The sequence below is a fragment of the Macrobrachium nipponense genome, chromosome 40, assembly GCF_015104395.2.
Source record: "Macrobrachium nipponense isolate FS-2020 chromosome 40, ASM1510439v2, whole genome shotgun sequence".
Lineage (NCBI taxonomy): Eukaryota > Metazoa > Arthropoda > Malacostraca > Decapoda > Palaemonidae > Macrobrachium > Macrobrachium nipponense.
Window position 1 is genome coordinate 29,093,087 of NC_061101.1, and position 21,279 is coordinate 29,114,365.

General features: G+C 36.1%; 1 pseudogene; it reads right to left on the reverse strand.

The window, feature by feature from the left end:
• The window catches only part of LOC135212207 (macrophage mannose receptor 1-like), a 79,065-nt pseudogene that overhangs the window by 14,285 nt on the left and 43,501 nt on the right, over positions 1-21,279 (reverse strand).

Below are 21,279 nucleotides of genomic sequence, written 5' to 3' on the forward strand. Positions count from 1 at the left end.
TATATATGTGTGTGTGTGTACATGCGAGTAATTAAGTGATTATATATATATATATATATATATATATATATATATATATATATATATATATATATATATATATATATATATATATATCCATTTCTTTATAAAAAAAATATTAAATGTAAAATTTATTTTGAAAAATAATTTAATACCTTGATTCAACTGGCATATGAAAGGCTTTTTGTAGTCACAGTTTATGTCGTTCCACTGCCCAGAGTGATAGTAGGCCTCTACGCAACTATACCTGCGAAGAAAAAACGAAACATTGCGTCATACGTGAATATTTCAAATTTTTTTTTCATAATAATTATATACTGAAAAATGTTCACTTCATATTCATGTAAACCTAAGTTACTCATTAGCAATACTTCTTTCTCAACAGAAGACAATACAAGGTTGTACCCAAGCAGGCCCAGTGATATTTTGGGTAGTAACGGACATGGAAATGGTAACGAGATATCGAAGAATTTTGCTGTTGTAACCTTCCGTAACATTTTGATGAATTTTGTAAGTGTGCGTCTTCCCAGTTTCTGTACTCGTAAAACACTATCTTCCCATCTGCCTTGGGAAATCTTGACACACAAAATCATGATTGCAGCTCTATACTATAGATATTCGCTTCAATAGTTCGATTCTGACTTTACACCACACCCCTTAACTTTTCTTTGAATAGCTTTATATGGTATAAGCGGTGTCTTATTTTTAAGCATTTCAAGGTTCAAAGGCTCCTCATGTTAGCAATGCATTTGTTTAGTGGAACCGGCATCTCCGTCAGTAACATCCCAAAGCACATTTTTGCTTGATGAATATACCCAACGGTCTCCGGCGCATCCCATTCAGAAATACCAGTGTAGTTACTGTTGAAGGTTCAATTAACCTTTTCTGGTATTTTTCGATTGTATTTTGTGTACCTTTTAATTTATTTGCTTCTCTTTGCTTACGTCTCTTTCGTTTGTATTTTTCTTTTCTTGCTCTTTGCCATTGTGTTCTGTTCAAGCCTTTTCTAGACTTTGCCTTCGATGAATAATAATAATAATAATAATAATAATAATAATATGAGACCCTTTCCAAGTGAATGTATGAGACAAGCTATCATTCAGATCTAGCCTTTTTGAAATGTAAGACCTTTTTTTTTTCACATCCATGAATTGGCTTAAGGAGACGTCTACTTTCACTACCAGATATTTACCAGTAACAGATATGTATAAGTAAGTCATTGGCATTATTATTTAGTAATAAATACCCAACAACTCATTCTATTCAAGATCGTGAGTGTATAGGTAACCACATTTGTTTTTACTTTGTTTCATTACCAAATTGAATCGTGTATTCCTCACTTCTACCCGCCAGTTAACATGGAAGTCCTATTTACTCCTGATTCTTAATATGTACTAAAAATACAATTTTTATTAATAGATATAATGGAGAAATTTGCAATATTTTATGCTGCTTAATTTTATTACTAAATAAAAATTCACTGTAGTATAATAAAAACCGACGTGCATTATTAATATACATTGAGATTCCAGATTTTTTTAACGTAAGCATAGTTCTGTTCCTGTGTTCGGAACTGTCTGTATTTTGTGTCAATATATTCGAAGTGACTAGTGCATGCTATGCAACTAAATGGGTGCATGTTGTCCATTGCGATTTATTAGGCTTCTTGCTTACTGTGACCTGCCCAAATTACTTATTACTAAAAAAGCAAGAAGCCTCTCCGTTATTATGGACCAGAGGTAAAAATCCATTATATGCACCTTACCTCAAGACCTTGTCCATCAGGCTCTCCGGAAGACCCAGTTTTGTTGAAGGTCACAGTGTCTGGTCATACCACACAAATTCCCTGTCCTGCCTGAGTCCAAATCCAGGCGTTTCTTTGCCAATAAACCAACAAGGGCTGCCATTACATGAGCTGCAACAATAGAGATTATAGTATGGTTAAACTTTGTCCTCATGCAAAGTTTTACAGAAAACATTCCCCTACCGACCATATTTAGGGGTTATATAACAGTTGAACAGCAAATCATTGAAAAAACATAGGCTAAGAGGGTAGTAACACTTCATAGATTTTCTCTGGCCATGTTTTTTCTAATTCATGAAACACACACACACACACACACACACACACATATATATATATATATATATATATATATATATATATATATATATATTATATATATATATATATATATATATATATATATATATATATATATATATATGTATGTATACGGTATGAGTAGATGCAGTATACTTGTTGGTGTGACTGAGATAGTGTCCTTCTAGAGCATCTATGAAGCGTGGGGAGGAATCTCCGTAGGCGGTCTTTATACATATACCTTATTCAGCTGATATTAATATTAAACAGTGATTCATTGTTATTAGCTGTAACAAAAGTTTTATTTGCTATGTTAAGTGCCTAACGAATTCTTTATTATATAATTGCTTAAAATACGCTTTCCTTGAAGTGATTCAAGTCCAAAACAGGCTGCCACCAATTTATTAAAAATTAGCTAATATTTTATGTCAAAAAACGCATTGTGCAATGTTAGCTATCACTCTATTTTCAAGATGAATTTATGAGAAAGTAGTTCCTGTAATCTTTACATTTAATCCATACAAAAAAAGAGTTTTCTTTAGAAAAAAAAGGTTTTACAATGTACTCAAACTCAGATAGTCTCTAACTGGAACAATCTTATTGAAAATCATTCCGCTTCAGCAAAATATGAAAGGCGGTTAGACAGAACAATTCAGTATTAAGAAACCTATAAACAACATGTACATCTTACCTTGTTCCTGTTTGGAATGAATGCTGACAAGATCCGAATTTGAATGAAGAGCCTTGCACGCATTTCGAGAATCGTTATTACTCGCAGGTTCGTAGAAGATCTTCAGACACTTGGAACCTTGTAAAGCATAAGAAACAGTGTTACAATGTTCATATCATATTTACAGCAAGTTAATCGTCTCATGTCAGAATCAACTGTTTTTAGAGTACCTGAAAAGTTTTTTCTCATGATAATATGTCTTAGAAGCGACATTAACATTTCATCAGTCTCAAGATATAGTTTTGATTAAGCTGGCCTTATGTCAGCATGGGCTCTTGCACATAGGCAGCCCAGAGAGTCTCAAGAGAAGTGCTACTCTAACCTTATCGATTTTAGGAGAACGTTCGTTTTTAATGCACATTTATTCTATGCTATCAAATCTCTAAAGAAACAGTTGATGCCCAAAATAATTCTTGAGTTTTAAATTTCCCAGTAATGTATACTTATGGGGTTTAGTGCATAACCCGATTTAAATTATACAAGTGAATAATTTAAAGTACATGTTTCGTTGTACATTCGTATCCTTAGAAAGATGTTGCAATTTTGACAAAGTAGTGACCAGATGACTTCCCACGATATTGTATATCGTTTAGGTAACCTAATTAGAGTTCTTTCTGGATATGATGTTCACTGTTTACTAGTTAAGTAATTGTAAGAATTTAGAACTAAATTTTCACAAAATTAGTAAACCAGATGTTTTCCCGATATTTTAAGTTTAGGTTAAAAAGTTTAGACCTTTTTGGATATGATGAGTTGAAAAAAAGATTGTGATGTTGACGATGTTTACAAAGTCATTGTAAGTAGTTCATAAAAATCCTTACATTTGGTACGACGACCGCATGGCGACTGGTGATCTTACCAGAAGTGGTAGTGTTCTAGCAGCTGGACGACCTTACTGATATCGGACAAAGAACTTCATTTCCTACCTGTGCAAATTCCCATGCACAGATTAAACGACGACGATGATGTGATTATTCTCTTTTTTGGATGGCTTAGTATATGTGATTTTCCTTATCACTATTACAAGGCCAAAAGAAATCCACATATTTATGTATGTGGGAATTATAACAATCTCTTCGAAAAATTACACACTTCAAAAAGGCTAATCATTTGGAGCATACATAGCATCCACACAGGAGTGAGCCATTGTACAAACTCCACCAATTTTTTATCATGGTGTTGAATATAGAGCCGTTCCAGTTAATATGTCAGCTATCAGCAAAGATAAGATAGCATGTGAACGAGATAGATGAAGAGCGCAGTTTTAGTAAAATTAATCAAAGCAGGTAAGACCTACATTTGTCCACGTTATCATTTGTCCAAAGTCTCACATATCGTCAGGCCTGGTTCATCATAGCATTATTTGGAATAAAGATTTATTTGGGAATACTTCATATAAAAAATATTAAGCAGTGTACGTAGGAGTAATCTAAACAATACTAAATTGTCAAATAAAGTGTTTTTAGTTAATAAAAAAAGAGAGGTTTATAGCAAAAGCTTAACTTCCAAGTGTCCGGAAGTTTGGCTGCTGTTATGTTGTGATTTTAGTATGTCAGACTAACAGATTGTCACGTATATATGTCAGACAAATGTTATACAACCTCCTTCATCGAGATACGAATATCACGAAAGCGAGTTCCCAGACCGGCTTAACTAAAGGTCATGAGCTAAAAGCAGTACCCAATGCAGTAATATAACTATGTATTAAACATAAAACGTACACAATTAGTAATTATAGATAATCCAAATACACATTCGGCATTAAAAGTAAATGACAGAGAAAGGTTTAATGAAAATGTTTTGAATCTGAGGATGCGTGCTTTGAGCAAATAATATATACTGGTATTTTTTAGGGCTAAATTAAGTAAAACTATGTAAAATCATCGATATCCTAACCCCTGAGGTTCCATCTGATTTCTGTGGTATACTCAACAGGAGTGTCTCAGTCCAATCTGAGTCCCTGGGCCCACCAGCTACACTGAGGAAGAAATCCAGTGGCCTTTGGGCTCCCCCTAGCAAACACCAGAATAAAGCCGCTTTACCAGACCAACACCCAGGAGTCACTTCGGACTCCTTTGGTTTGTTTCTGATTTTAAATATGATTAACGCTGATATTGAAAAGGGCACGGGACCTCACTTCCTGCAATTCATAGAAGCAATGGATCCATCCAACAAACCATCCTTAGGTAATTTTGGTTCACATAAGCTCGTGAGGCATGGCGTTTTATTTATTTGTTTTTATTTATTTTTTTCTATTTCATCTTCAGTTTTAGGAGGTGAGCGAATGGCTGACAAAATAGACGCACTTTTCGAGAAATCTCAGAAACAGGAGCTGTCTTTTATTCACTACTAAAACCAAGTAAAAATCCTCAGTAGAGGCATTCCTGAGGGGATTCCAAGAGAAGCCAAGGGTTAACCCAAATTTGTCAGAGAGGCCTTCTTCTGGTACTTTCCATGGGAACCAGGAGGACACTGCTTTTCAGAATGGTCACTTTCCCAAGCTTAGCTGAGGAACTTGGGGACTAAGATTAGAATGAGATTACTCGTATGGACTTCTCGCAGAACCGAGGGAAATCTTAAGAGTTTGGAAAATAACAATGTACTTTTACGTCTTCGGAATTTAAAGATTTTAATAAGACTTGCACATAAACCTACACAATAAAATAAAATAAATGTGAAATTTATAGAAAACTACGAGGCCCTTCCCTAATCTCTCTTACCTGTGTGGGTCCATCCCTCTGGACAGTGCCCATCTGGAACTGGAGTAGAAGAGGGAGGAGGCAAAGTGCTTCCATGCACCTTTTGCAAATTCGACCTTTCAGATGAGCGCAGTTCAGGTCATTCCAGTTTCCCAAGACGATGAGTGTAGAGACTAATACAATCCTCTTGATCTGAAGAGATAATAGTAGTTTTAAATGCTATATTATATGTAAAAGTAATAATGCGCATAATATTGCGCACACACACACTCTCACACACACACACACACTGTCATTATGTAAGCATTGCAATTCCTTTGCAAAATTGACCGTATGACAGCTAAGGGAGTAAATGACTTAAACAACTTTCTATTTAAGAATAAATGGAGAGCGCAGTAACAATTATGTCAACTATCAGTACTTCAACTTTGAGGATAGGATAAGTCGCTGAAAATTGGAAGTATTTGCTACAGGATATTAAATGCTACAATTGTGTAGATATATATAAATATATATATATATATATATATATATATATATATATATATATATATATATTTATATATATATATATAGATATTTGTGTGTGTGTGTGTGTGTGTGTGCGTGCGTGCGTACACGTATCTAAATTTATAATTCTGTGCATGTTTACGTATATACGAACATATGCATTTGTAATTTTGTATCCGATGCATGGTAAAAAATTTTCAGTGCCTATATTTTTTGTTGTCGGTAATTCTGATTCAAAACAAATTAGTCAACTTCAGCGTGAGTGATGGCATGTACCTGACCAATTAAATGGGGACAAATTATAGTGAATAATCCAAGAAAATTTGTGTAGGGCCAAAAGTCCCTTGAGTCTAAATATTGTATATCATCAAATGGGGAGAAAGTAACTTGAAATCTGTTACGATATATAAAAAAATAAGAATACAGTTTGTCTGATGATAATTACCAAGATAATTGTTTGGCTCGCCAAGGGGCCCAGTTGTCGAAATCGAAGGGGGAAGGAACCGTCAATCCATTCATATCCCGAATCGAAATTTAGCCCTACCACCGATCCATAAAGCATCGTCACTTATTCTAGTCATCTGGAAAATTAGTAAATAAACAGTAAGCCCGCATTAGAAGGAATTTTTTGTTATCAAGATCAAATAACCAGGTATGCGAATACTTTTCACACCGATAATCCCAAAGTATTAATGTAGGATAATGTGCGGTTAGTGCATTGATATATGAGAAATGTGAGGAATAAGCTTTCTAGGAATATAGGATGTAAATGATAGATACAAGACGAAAACACAGGCACAGTAATCATTCAATACAGGACGAATTCTGTGATCTCTGATCAACTTTACAACATTAATTTATCTTCATTTCAAGAGGAGAGTCATGTACATGAAAGCTTCAAACTGCGGAAGGTGTTCATCACCTTCTGATACTGAAGCAAATGGGTTTTGTTAAGTCTTGCGCGTTTTCCTCAATCCAACGATAGTGTAAAACCATTGACACTCCGGTATTGATTTCACCATACCAAGGTAAATTGCTACTGTGGTCCATGTATTTTACAAATTTATTTTTTTAAGGCATTGTAGTAATGAAATTCCTTCAATTGCATTGCGATGAATTGCCTTAAATTTCAAGAACCATGCTTGTTGTGAAATTTGAAATGTACTATAAGTACCATTTATTTGGTCTTTTTCATAATCCCCCCTACAATTCTGACAAACTGAAATGTTCTAACAATTACTTCATCGCGATAACGCTTAATGTAGCCTAGGTGGTGCTTGAAGATCTGCTCATAGATTTACCATCCTAGATATCTAGGACATTTTTAATTTTAAGATAATACTGACTATTGTTCTTGCAAATTTTAATTTACATGTGTTCCTTCTGGTCTAATACTCACTGTTGTACTTGCAAATTTTAATTTAAGGTGTTTCTTCCAGTCATGCAATTGAAAATGAACAGCGTGCTCAAAAATTATAATTTAAGGAATTCTTGGCCATAAGGCATTAAGAATATTAAACCTAAAAAAGAAAAATATTAAACTTGAAAAGTAATCATCTGGACCAAACTGGCAATTTATCTTGATGAGCTGTAAATATCGCACGTGAAATCTGCTTTTTATGGTTGTCTTACCAGCCTATTACTTTTAACTTAAAACATTAAGAAGATTTCAGCTGTTTCCTTGTCAAATAAAGATCTTTTATTTACATTTCGTTGTATAATACTCACTTTAGAGTACCATGATTTTAAAAATAAGACCTAAAAACTCTATACGAGTTTGGTTAATCACGCTGAACTAATATTTACGAGATTCAAATTACTTCAATCTGCCGTTCAACATTGGACTTACACTTGCTAGTACTTTCAGGTTTTGCGAGGAATGCAATATCATTGCCCATATTCTGCAATACCATTGCCCATATTAGGCACTGAAGCATCGAGTTTGTCAGAGATTGCTAATTTTCTTACGGACTTTAATTTCCAGTGATATCAAAGGTGTCTTTGAGAAATGTGAAATACATTCACGTAGATGTGAATTTCCTTTGATCCGTCGTATTATGCGAATATAAATAGTTTTTATTCGTTTATGCATCAGAAGGAACTGTGCGGAATAACCATGTATTGTGCAATTCGATTAATCATAGATATGAAATCAAATGCTTATTAAACAGTTGAAAAAGGAAATTACAAATCGAAAGAAGGGAAAAGGTTTTATTGTTTCTAAATAAGAGTCAAATGTAGCGTTATTTTTTTTTACTTATTTGCAATAATGTAATATTTCATAGAATAATGCAGTTTTTATGCCGTTAGTCTTTTCCGTAAGTATACCAGTATATTTTGTAAAGTATATTTTGTTTCAGAGAGCAAAATTACTAAAATTAGTTTAGCCACGATACTTGCAGATTCTGTTTGATAGATCGCAATTCTTATTTATACGAGTTTCTACCTGATCCATATTTTCCATAAAGTGTTAAATGTCTTCTCGTTTTTTGTACTCACTCCAATATGAAAGTATGCTCCAGCAAAGTTAAATATCCAACAATTTACGTCTGTGAAACTCAGGTGATCAGCACTACATGAATTAAAGAAATAATTTCACATATCTTTTATGCTAGGTTTATGTATGTTTGTCTACGTCTCTTCAATTCTTGAAACCCATTTTTACGGATTTCATAGTCTTAATGATTGATGGTAATCATGAAAACAACAGCATTATTAATATTATTTCAGTAGATGAAACTTATTCACAAGGAACAAGCCTGCGAGGCCATAGACTTGAAATTCAAGCGTCCGAAGAATGTTGGTTTCAACCACCCACCGCAGACCCCATACTACAGCAGTAATTGTCCATGATACTGATAACAGTAACAAAACGGGAACGATGCATACCATAGACTCTAGCCAGTAGTTTTCCTCAATAGTGTGGACAGAAGCTAGTTCACCTCCAGCTCCTCTGCACATTTCGTGAGATCGCCACCAAGTCTGGGGGTCTTCCTGGGACTCGGTAACGAACTTGTAGCAATGGTTGTCGAATAAGTACCATGAAGGATCATCATCGCATTCCACCACCGGACCCGCAGTGGGAGGTGGAAGGGTCGAGATCATGGTTCCTGTTTGGTATTAGGGTTTTAAATGATTTAGTTTAGGTAAATTTGGCTTTGAAGCTAAATCACTGGGGCACTTTCAGATATTCAGACACTAAGGCAGCGAGTGAAAAGACTAGTTGGAGCTGTTGGACAGCAAAATGGAAGAAAGGGAGTGGGAATGAGGGTAACGTAAAAGGCTAAAAAGTGGGTGCAAATAATGGCGGAAGGGGCGCTGTAAACAAACTATAGTATATCCATAGAGCACCTTAGGAACACTGATGGCAATAAACAACCCTGCCGGGATTTGGTGTTAGGTAGTCGCAGTTTTTACGATACTGCAGCCTTTTAAAATACGGTCTGTGTTATATTGCTTCCAATAGTTATTTCTTACGGTAATATCGCATCTGGTATCCATATAATAAGATGAAGGATGATTTAAATTGGCAAAGGTGAGTAGGGATATAGTAAGATCTAAATACTTACCTTGAGGCGCTTCGCATATATGGGCAGATATCCTTGACAATTTGAGAGTGAAAGCTCAAGACTTGTCTTATCAGCGGAGCCACAAGTCTCCCTTTTATACTGGGAGTCCGGCTGACCATCTGCCCATTTGACATAGGAGAAGGCCGACCCGTCACTCCAATGATACCCTGGAAGTCAGAGTTATTTGGGTATGAAAATCGTGATAATTATTATTCCTACATTTCAGCAGGACAACAAATAAGGCGTAATGTACGTCATGCATAAAGATCAAGAGTGTTTTTGTATATAGTTCCTTATTTTTCTTATGATATTTAGACCATCAAGATTAACACTCGCTTGCAACCGTACCAAAGAACTCATGAATGACTTTATCCCGTAGTTGTATAAAACTCATGTTACCTTCAGAGTCTAATCAAATTTAACGTAACTTAAATGTTCTTACTTGTGCGCACACCAATACAGCCAGTTGCAAAGATGTCTTATAAAAAAATTGCTTCGTGTAGTTAGGACTTGATATACTTTGAATTATGTAGATCATATTTATTAATACTGAGTCTGTACAAAAACCGCAAGAAAAACTGTATTATTGAAAGGGAAGATTTGTAACAATTTCATTAGAAAAATTGTTTTTATTCGGTTACAACGTTAAATTTAATAATAAACTAAATCTAGATAAAGATGCTATTAAAGCTGTTATTATCACACGTTCCTGGGTAAATATTCTCAGTTAGTCCTAAAAGAATACTTAGTCTTGAAGTTTTTCCTGAATACTTAGACCGTATATAGAAATATTACTTGCATTAATGTTATTGTATATTGAGGAAGTCAAATAATACATCTCAGAACTCTAAGTCATAATAAGAAATTAGTGATGATGTCTCTTACATGGCTTGAACCACAGGTCGATAATAGTAGTGAAAGGAATTTTAGCTATATTCAATTAGAGGCCTCGCCTTTAACCTATAGGAAATTAATGAAAATGTATTTCAGTTTCTATTCTAATTGATAACGTGTACGTCAATAAGCTTGTTGCTTATATTAAAGTCAATTAGCATAATGACCTGAACTCAAATTCATTTCCTGTTTACTTAATAGATACGGAAGTAGCCACAAAATAAAAAGGAATTAATTAGCGCGAATTCAGGAACATTCTGAATTAGTTTAAATGCAGAGTTCGTGCATCCAGACTTTGGCTGTCTCGAGAAAATTATTTTAGCAGAAAAAATTTTTATTATTGAAAGCTTCCTTTATACATTTCATTAGATGAAAAAAAAACAAAAAAAAGCAAGACATGATGACAGAAGCTATGCACTGAATGAAGTGAGCAAGCAATGACGATAGAATTGTAAAATGAGTCAGAATAATCAGTCATTGTATCTCACCTGAATCGGAGCCTTGCTGCAATCCGACCCAGACTGACAGGAAACTGGAGTCAATCTGAGACATCCCTGTTAGGCTTCGGGGAGAGAGCAAGAATAAATAAACAGAAACGAATGACATAATATCTTGGCACTTATGATTGCGTAAGACTGCACAAAATAAGGTGTATAAAAAGAGGATAAGGTACCCATATCCATACAAATTTCTTAATGTTCCGCCGTCAGGATAATAGATTGATAACAGATATTCATCCATAAAATTCAGGATGAATACGCAACTATGTCACAGTATTAAAATCCCTTATACCTCAAGTAACATGAAAAATTTGAATCCAAGATCAGGTATGCTGAACTTAGACTAGAACAAAAGAAGGTCCTCTTCCTTACTTCTTGATCAGAGTCTCTTCTTCCTCCGAGTTAATACTGGTAAGATGCGCGCCGTAACTCATGCAAAAGGTTTCTGCCTCGCCCCTCCCCAAGATCTGGGGTCTTGGTGAACCTAAAATAACACAGAGATGTGCAATATTTAATTCTATGGGCGGAAGCCAAAAAGGGGGGGGGGCCAAACAGGGTTTTTTTACCTTTGGATGACAAGGTCTCTAAGCCTCTTTTCAACTCTTGAGAAGTAGTGAGCACCGAGAATTTTCTTAGAAAATTATAAACAATCTATGTGCAATACTCATGGAACTGTTAACACTAAACTTTGGAAGATAAATATATTACACACACACACACACATGTATATATATATATATATATATATATATATATATATATATATATATATATATATATATATATATATGTATATATATTTAGGCATTCTCATGAATATTGGAAAGCTAAATGAAATTATCATGAACGGGGTAGATCCAAAGTTGATGATTATAAGGTGATACAAAATTATTTATGTTCCCAAAGGCTGTTATTCACCTCTCCTCACTGTTTTAGTGAATTGCCTTTTTCTATTCCCTATATTGAAACCTGTTGCAACGCAGTTGTACCGCAGATCATCTCCTCTCTTGTACCAATACCAGAAATAGGCTCCTGTCATGAAATTTTACATTTTTCGTCTAATTTGCGTACGTCTGTCCCTTTAAACCCTCTTACAAAATTTCATCAATTTTCTCTTCCATGAGCTCTTCTCATCTCCTCCATACATACATACATGATATATATATATATATATTATATATATATATATATATATATATATATATATATATATATATATTTATGTGTGTGTGTGTGTGTTTGTGTGTATGTGTGTTTACACTAACGACTGAGGCATGTTCGTTGATGGGAGAGGTATAGTTTAAAAACAAACGCCTTTAGTTTTTTAGAAAATATAAAAACCTCAAGTTATTTTTTTATCATCTGCATTTGTGCACATTTACATTTTCTGTTAAAAATACTGACCTTGTAACATGTATCGCCTACGTGTTCCCATTCAGCGGCGCAATCAGGGCCCGGGGGAGGAGTAGGTGACGGAGTGCTTGGGGAGTAACCTTCTCTGTAATACTCACCTGCAAGAGGAGTGATAATGAAGTTGAAGTTCGGCTGTAAATGCATTGTGGGATCTTTCGAAAAGTATTATTAGATCATTTTATATTTTGCCTAAATTGTTCAACACACAGATTGGCTATGAAAACGCAATTGTATATTGGTTGTCAGATTTGCTACTAGAAAGTCTAATAGGATGTCTTCAGTGTAGAGAAATGTATTCGTTAATGAGATGCGTTGAACGGGCAACCTGCAAGTAAGAGAAATATTTCCAATATTACATTAACTGTTCATAAACTACGGGTTATTTTAAATATCTTGTAAGACTTGGACAAAATATGGATTAGGTAGTAGTGCAAGTTATCAAAACAAATATTGTAGGTGCCAACGGAGCTCATAATTGTTTCTTAAGAAAGCTTTGCCTTAGAATTTTATTATATAGGTATAAAATATTTAAGATTCAGGTTTCATCTCTGGATATTGTAAAAAATCTGTCCGGTCTATATTTCTCCACTATTGACGCTATTTCACTTAATATTCTTCCCTCAGTGATGGGAAAATGTTATTCAACATTAAGGACAAAGCAGATCTGTTTCATAAGCTCTTGAAGGATAAAAGCCAGTAGTTGACGTTATTCCTATTGTAAGAAATCTGGAGTGATATCTTACCAAATTTGTCGTTCAGTGGAGATTAGAATTAGATAACCTGCTAAGTTTTTGGTTAAAAAATATTTGTCTACAACTCTACATATACAAAAATTGCACAATATTGTGTTAGTTCTGAAGGACTTCGAAAAGTTCTTTGAAAAACACATTTCAGTCGGAAAAGCTATCTCTTATGTGTCTATATGCCATTGAATCTAGAATGCTTACTTGACAGCCAAAACGCCTGCAGAAAATAATTCGTACCTGTGTGGTCATTTTACATCGAACACATGGCATCCAAAGCAAATTTGGCAATTGGCATATCCCAGATTTTTCTAAATTGATACTGGCTAATCTTAAAACTCCAAAGCTTGGGTATTAGGAGCTACATACCCGATCAGATGAACAATTGTTTAGTTGCAGTTTCTATTGATGCTTATTTAGGTGAGGTTAGACCATTCTGATACGGATTTCCTAAGGGTACTGTGTTTAGGAATGTGTTGTTAATTATCGTTGTTTGATTAAGGGTGATACTCTTAGTATGAAACACTTGTTGGTGTTGTTTGTCCTCGCAAATGCTCCTACTTCCCGCCATCCCCTAACAAATGAGTCATTGTGCAACTGCGAAGTTATCCTCCTGTTACACTTTCAAACCTTGAACTGTCAATTTCCGTTTCAGCGCTGAATGACCTCATAGGTCCAGCACTTGGCCTTTGGCGTAAATTCGATATTCAATTCAGTTAACTAGTTCCCTTTAGTAGGAACTGGCTCTTGAGAGAAGATAGGACTAGATCACTGCCATACCCTAACTGCTTTGGTAACCATGAGGTTTTGCATTCATATTTATGGATAACGGTACAAATACTACGTTATACGAAATTTTGAAGGTAAATCCCTTCCGCTACAAAACGCTGATGAGGAACGCCGTTCAGGTGTTGGAAAGTCATAGCGTTTCTTTTTACTTAGTAATATAATTTACCATTAGTAATATAATTTACCATTTAATTTTGAATTTTTAATACTCAAGCTATTTTTCACGAGATTGTGAATTTCTTGGCAGTATAGCAGATTCATTCACCTCATGAGAAGGCTCACCAGCAGCACAACGTACCTCTCACACTCATTGAATCATTCGCCTTGCGCGCACTCTCGCCTCCTGGATGGCGAATCCTTTCCGTTATTTCTTTAGCATCATTCCATCCCTTTCTAGGTCTTTCTCTGCACCTCCCTACAAACACTGAAAAGCCGACTGTTTTCATTACTGTTCCATTCTTTCTACAAGGCCAAACCATCCCCGTACGCTAATACATTCTTCCACCTAAACCAAAACATTTCCCTTCCCGTACTTACCTCCACATTTCTCTGACCCTGTGGTATGGGTGTAAGAATACTACCACTGTAGGTCCTGCGTGTCGTAAAAGACGACCAAAAGAAAGCTGCTTCCTTGCAGTCTTCCTTTTGAGTAAAATGCTAGGCCCACCGCCAATAACTGTAGAAACTGCTGCCTTGCAGTCTTCCTTTTGAGTAAAATGCTAGGCCCACCGCCAATAACTGTAGAAACTGCTGCCTTGCAGTCTTCCTTTTGAGTAAAATGCTAGGCCCACCGCCAATAACTGTAGAAACTGCTGCCTTGCAGTCTTCCTTTTTAGTAAAAGGCTAGGCCCACCCCCAATAGCTGTGGAAACTGCTGCCTTACAGTCTTCCTTTTTAGTAAAAGGCTAGGCCCACCGCCAATAACTGTGGAAACTGCTGCCTTACAGTCTTCCTTTTTAGTAAAAGGCTAGGCCCACCGCCAATAGCTGTGGAAACTGCTGCCTTACAGTCTTCCTTTTTAGTAAAAGGCTAGGCCCACCGCCAATAACTGTGGAAACTGCTGCCTTACAGTCTTCCTTTTTAGTAAAAGGCTAGGCCCACCCCCAATAGCTGTGGAAACTGCTGCCTTGCAGTCTTCCTTTTTAGTAAAAGGCTAGGCCCACCCCCAATAGCTGTGGAAACTGCTGCCTTACAGTCTTCCTTTTTAGTAAAAGGCTAGGCCCACCTCCAATAGCTGTGGAAACTGCTGCGTGCAGTCTTCCTTTTGAGTAAAATGCTAGGCCCACCGCCAATAACTGTAGAAACTGCTGCCTTGCAGTCTTCCTTTTGAGTAAAATGCTAGGCCCACCGCCAATAACTGTAGAAACTGCTGCCTTGCAGTCTTCCTTTTGAGTAAAATGCTAGGCCCACCCCAATAGCTGTGGCAAACTGCTGCCTTACAGTCTTCCTTTTTAGTAAAAGGCTAGGCCCACCCCCAATAGCTGTGGAAACTGCTGCCTTACAGTCTTCCTTTTTAGTAAAAGGCTAGGCCCACCCCCAATAGCTGTGGAAACTGCTGCCTTACAGTCTTCCTTTTTAGTAAAAGGCTAGGCCCACCCCCAATAGCTGTGGAAACTGCTGCCTTGCAGTCTTCCTTTTTAGTAAAAAGGCTAGGACCCACCCCCAATAGCTGTGGAAAGTGCTGCCTTACAGTCTTCCTTTTTAGTAAAAGGCTAGGCCCACCCCCAATAGCTGTGGAAACTGCTGCCTTACAGTCTTCCTTTTTAGTAAAAGGCTAGGCCCACCCCCAGTAGCTGTGGAAACTGCTGCCTTACAGTCTTAGTTTTACAAAAAGGCTATGCCCACCCCCAATAGCTGTGGAAAGTGCTGCCTTACAGTCTTCTTTTTAGTAAAAGGCTAGGCCCACCCCCAATGCTGTGGAAAGTGCTGCCTTACAGTCTTCCTTTTTAGTAAAAAAAAAAAAAAAAAGGCTAGGCCCACCCCCAATAGCTGTGGAAAAGTGCTGCCTTACAGTCTTCCTTTTTAGTAAAAGGCTAGGCCCACCCCCAATAGCTGTGAAAGTGCTGCCTTACAGTCTCCTTTTTGTAAAAGGCTAGGCCCACCCCCAATAGCTGTGGAAACTGCCTGCCTTACAGTCTTTCCTTTTTTAGTAAAATGCTAAGCCACTGCCAATAGCTGTAGTTGATGACAGCAAGGGGGGCATGCGGTCGTAAAAACCCCTTTGCCAAAGAATGAATCATGCCTGATGTAAGGAAAGCAGTGGAGAGGGCGTATCAGACAACCCACCCCTTAATGTAAGGATAACGGTGGGAAAGAAGAAGAAAACTTACCTCCACATTTCTCAGTTTCTCCATTCCTCGTAGGCAGGCATTTAAGTATCCAGTTTCAGCAAATTTAGTTTAATAATGATAATAAAAGCATACCATTTTATATATGTAATTTTCACCATCAAATAATTAAATTCGTCTGCTAATGAACATATTCGCTTGTACATTTTCATTAACTTTTTTCCGAATGCAATAAAAGTTTTACAATGACCTTTCGAGAATCCCCTGACCTCTCATTAAAGTGAGAACGAACGCCCTCTCGCAAGTTAAGTATAATCTCGTTATGCATTTCGACAACTAAATCTTTGTGGACTTTATTCCGACTTTATTCTGTTATTCTTAGCGTGAGGAGTAGGAATAATTGTGAATTAATTGCGAATGTGTTGACAATAATGAGAACGTTGAAAACAGTAATAAGAATAATACTAGATATAAAAATAATAAGAATAGTAGTTGGTAAAAACAACAGTGTAACAATAATTGATTGAAAGAAGTGACGTAATAAAAACAATACTCGATTACAAATTAATTACTAAGAAATAAGAAAAACAAAAGATAACTGAACTAATGGCAGCGCGAAGAAGAAATCTTAGATAAAAAACTTACAGAGAAATCTGCGTGTTTCTGAACAATCCGCAACAATCCATAGACCAGGTGTGCTGCTCTTTCCTGATGCTATTACGCAGGTGCCATGTACTGGATCTATAAAGAATTCATCATATATACATAGATACATACATACATACATACATATATATATATATATATATATCTATATATATATATATATATATATATATATATATATATATATATATATATATATAATATTAGTGTCTGTGCACAATAACACAAGAAACAAAAGTTTTGAATCCTTACTGGTTTTCTCAATCTTTAGACATCTTCTAGGGACAGATAGGTACTGGAAGAAAATAAGTATTTTTATATGATAGGATACCCATAAAAAAGGACATGCAGATGGCCAAGGCATATTAGCTGCAAGAAAAACGAAGAACACCAACTTCATTTATGGTTGAAGGTGATTATGAAATAAGTTTTTATTTTCTTTTCTGCAACTGGCCTCCCACCTCTTTATCATCTTAATATAAAATTCGTAGGCATATCGTGTCGTCGTCATTAATATCAGACATATTACACTTCTTGAAACGATGTATTTTACACGTCTTATGAAGTACATGAATCAAGCTCATATAATACTTGGTCGATGTGAATCTTATTAGCCTTGGAACTTTAAGCCTGGATCATTTATTTTAGAAATGAAACCGTAGGTTATAAGGAGTGTTTTTAGTCTAGTTATATAACAACAAAAACAATATGCCTATTAATATTCTGTCAAAAAAAAACAAGTATCAGCACAGCTGCGTGGGAAGAAATATATCGTGGCCGGAGGGGCAATGGGTAATTACGGTTCCTAGGAAAAATACAGAGTACTTTAAAAATTGATCTTTTTCTAACAAACTTTCTTTAAACTACTCTAAGCGTCCATCTCAAACGCCTTTGTCACTGATCCTCTTTAAGGTTCTATGATTCCTTGTTGGCCTTAAGAAAGGCGTGACTCAGGATTTTTTTTCCTAATTTATTTTCCTCTGCCGTCTTAATTGTTTTCAGCTCTCCCACGGGAATTTTTCCTTATTATTCCCACTAAGTCTGAGCGTTGGTGAATTATCCTTTATTTCTTTTAAGCCTTCATAATGGTGTGTCTATATTCCTCAACAAATATTTACATCGTTTCTATATTTTAGTCCATTAATTTTGTCTTCATTTAATACACGCGATCACATTTTCTGTGTGATGGCGCTACTTACTCTAGTTGTCATGCGACGCGCCTCCCCAAGCAAAAGGGCCAGTGTTAGATTTGTAAACAAGACTAAGGGCTTTGATGTCATTCCATTATAATCCATTTTGGCTCTGAAATATGTGCCAGTGTAGGAAAGGATATGGGACCAGTATTCTCACCCTAGATGAATTCCTAAAATCGGAAGGTGACACTATCTGACGTTTGAATATATTATGTATATATATATATATATATATATATATATATATATATATTTATACATATATACATACATATATACTTTGCTCGATGGAACCAGGAACCACTCTTATTTAGACCTCACCTGGTTCGAATTCGTCCCAGTTGGTGAATTCCACAGGCTCCCCTGTAACCCAGGTGAATGTAACCGAACCATCTTTAGCCACAGAACCATTCATACCAATCCATTGCCAAGCTCCAGTTTCACCCAGGTAAGCGGAAATGAAGGCGCTTTCAAACCTTTGGAAAAAGAAGAACTTATGATATGGTTAGAGAATCTATTTTTTGTCTCACTGATGACTATACTCTGTTTTTTTCCATCCGTCCATCCGGCTGTGGTGCTTGCGCATGGTAACACTGCGTCCCGGCCTTTAGATAGTAATATTCAGCTTACATTCAACAATTATAATAATATCCTATTTCGAATATTAACTGTGTAATTCGCATACAGCAAATTATTAAAACACTTTTCAGTTGCAAATGTACACTCAGATATCCTTTTATTTACCGAAAACTTACACATAGCGTAACTATTTAAAGGCCGGGACGCAGTGTTACCATGCGAGAACACCATAGGCGGATGGACAGATGGAAAAAAACAGAGTATAGTAGGTAGAATGATAGAGCCAGGAAAGCCCTTTCTTGAATGAGCATGTAAACAGGAAAATGAAAATAGATATATAAAAACAGTTTATATAAAGCAGTACTTCGTAACACGTTTACTATAATAGGAACATATTATTCAAATAATGCAAATGCCACTACAAAGTAAATACTTGTATAAACTTATACAAATTATGCCCTAGGTGTCTGATTGAGCAGTCCATTAATATTTACATTTTTTCCTTTTAGTGAGTCGGTATATATTGGAGAAAAGTATTAGCATGGCATATCACGTAATATCCATGTTTATCCATCGTAAGTATATGTAATATCAGTGTTTATCCATCTTAAGTAACCTCTGTAGTGAAGAAACATTTATAGTTTCCAGTATTGCTGCCAGATCAGGTTAAGAAATAAAGATAGAACAGAAAAAGGAAAAAGCTTAGGTCGTACAAGACAGTGACTGACCAGCATTTATTCCAAAACATGCACGACGGTAAAACTATAGGATGACGGATATGTGATATTTTCTATACACTTGGTGAAGAAAAATACAACTGAGGAGTTGGGGAAGGATTCAGAAGAATGAGCACGAATCAGGACGTTAGTGAAAAGACATTCTTTGATATTAGCATTGTAAGCATCTTGGGAGAAATTAATTGTCAAGAAGTTAGGGCATGCATATGGGAAAATAGCCAGTGAGATACCCAGACAAACCGACAGAGATAAAGGAAAATAAGAAAAAGCGTCCTGCCTTCATGTACAGAGCTGTAGCGTTTGCATGCTTGTCAAAAGATCTTCGGGATTCGTCACGTTAACATTAGCTTTGCTTGCAGCAATGACAGTAATAGTCGGGCTTAATTTTTCTGTGTCTTTAAGCTTGTGTTGTTGTCCATGAGTGTTTGAGCGAGGAACGTGCAAGTATAAAGCGTGTATTAGAAGCCTTTATACAGGTGTGGTAATATTGTATGATTAACTGACAGACTTTTCACGTGAGTCTTTGTTTGTGCATGTTTTGAAATGTAGGCTTCTTTATCAGTAACTTGCTCACAGGAACCCCTTATATTATTAAGAGAGACTGTTACAGATACATATTCCAGTCTGTGTTGGCATATTTATACATGTAATGGAAGCTATGTCTTTGATTCAGCTACTTCAAAACAGATAGTTAGGTAGTAAACACAATGATGACTACGATTAGGTGATGAATTTTAATTTATTTTCCATTTCTCCTTTAAACTAATACTCTAGATCCTGTCCGCACAGTTACTATTTGTGGAGAATTTTGTGAAGAGTATGGGTTATGACCTTGCTTCCTGTTAGTGATTATGTGTTCAAAACAATTTTTAGTTTTCTCTAAAAGAAAACTATTGAGATGGGTATATGTCTGTCCGTCAGCACTTTAATGTCCGCCATCAGATCTTAAAAACTACCCAGGCCAGAGGGCTGCAAATTGGTACATTGATCATTCACTCTCCAATCATCAAACGCTATAAGACAAGCCACCACCGGGTCGTAGCTGAAATTTTCATGGGCCGCGGCTCATACAGCATTATTCACTGTACAGAAAACTCGATTGCGCCGAAGTTTACTTGTTTCTTACCTGTCATTAATAGTAACCAGGTGGGCATTTTCACCAGCACAGGCATCCCGGGCATCGTACCAGGAAACGGACTCCTCCGAAAAGCGGTAACATGAACCTCTGTAGGCGTATCTCCCTGTGATGGTGAAAAGGGTGGACACCGTCAGGTGGGGATGACCATTATGGAATGATATATTCATTCGAGCGCCTCATTGGAAAGTATTACTTACTTCCTTGCAGCCGGTGTCTACAGGATTGATTGGTTCTGCCTGAACAGGTTTCTTGCAAACGTAGTAGTTTTGGAGGCCGCACTCTGCTATGCTCCATACGCTTGTTCTCGAGGTGTGCGGCATCATGGCACACTTCGAAGGATGGAGTAGAACTAAGAACAAACGAGACAGGGGAAGAGAGATGTGAAATGAATATATGGCTCTTACGCGAATACAGATAGAATGAATTTGAAATGTTCTACTGCAATAACATTGAAATGCTAAGTTATGATTTCGCTTCAGCATGAACCTGTTGGGATCTTAGAAATTTTTTCATTAACTTCATTGTCAGTGTAAATCTCATTGTCACTAAATACTGCTTCTCTTTCATTATTGATTTTATTATGGATAATTTGTAATCTTATATTGTATGGGATCTAGGTTTTTAGTTTGTTTGACATTATCAAAAACTGACACTATCATTTGATAAAATAGCCAGGTGTTCTATTGAAATATATGCTGAGAGTAAT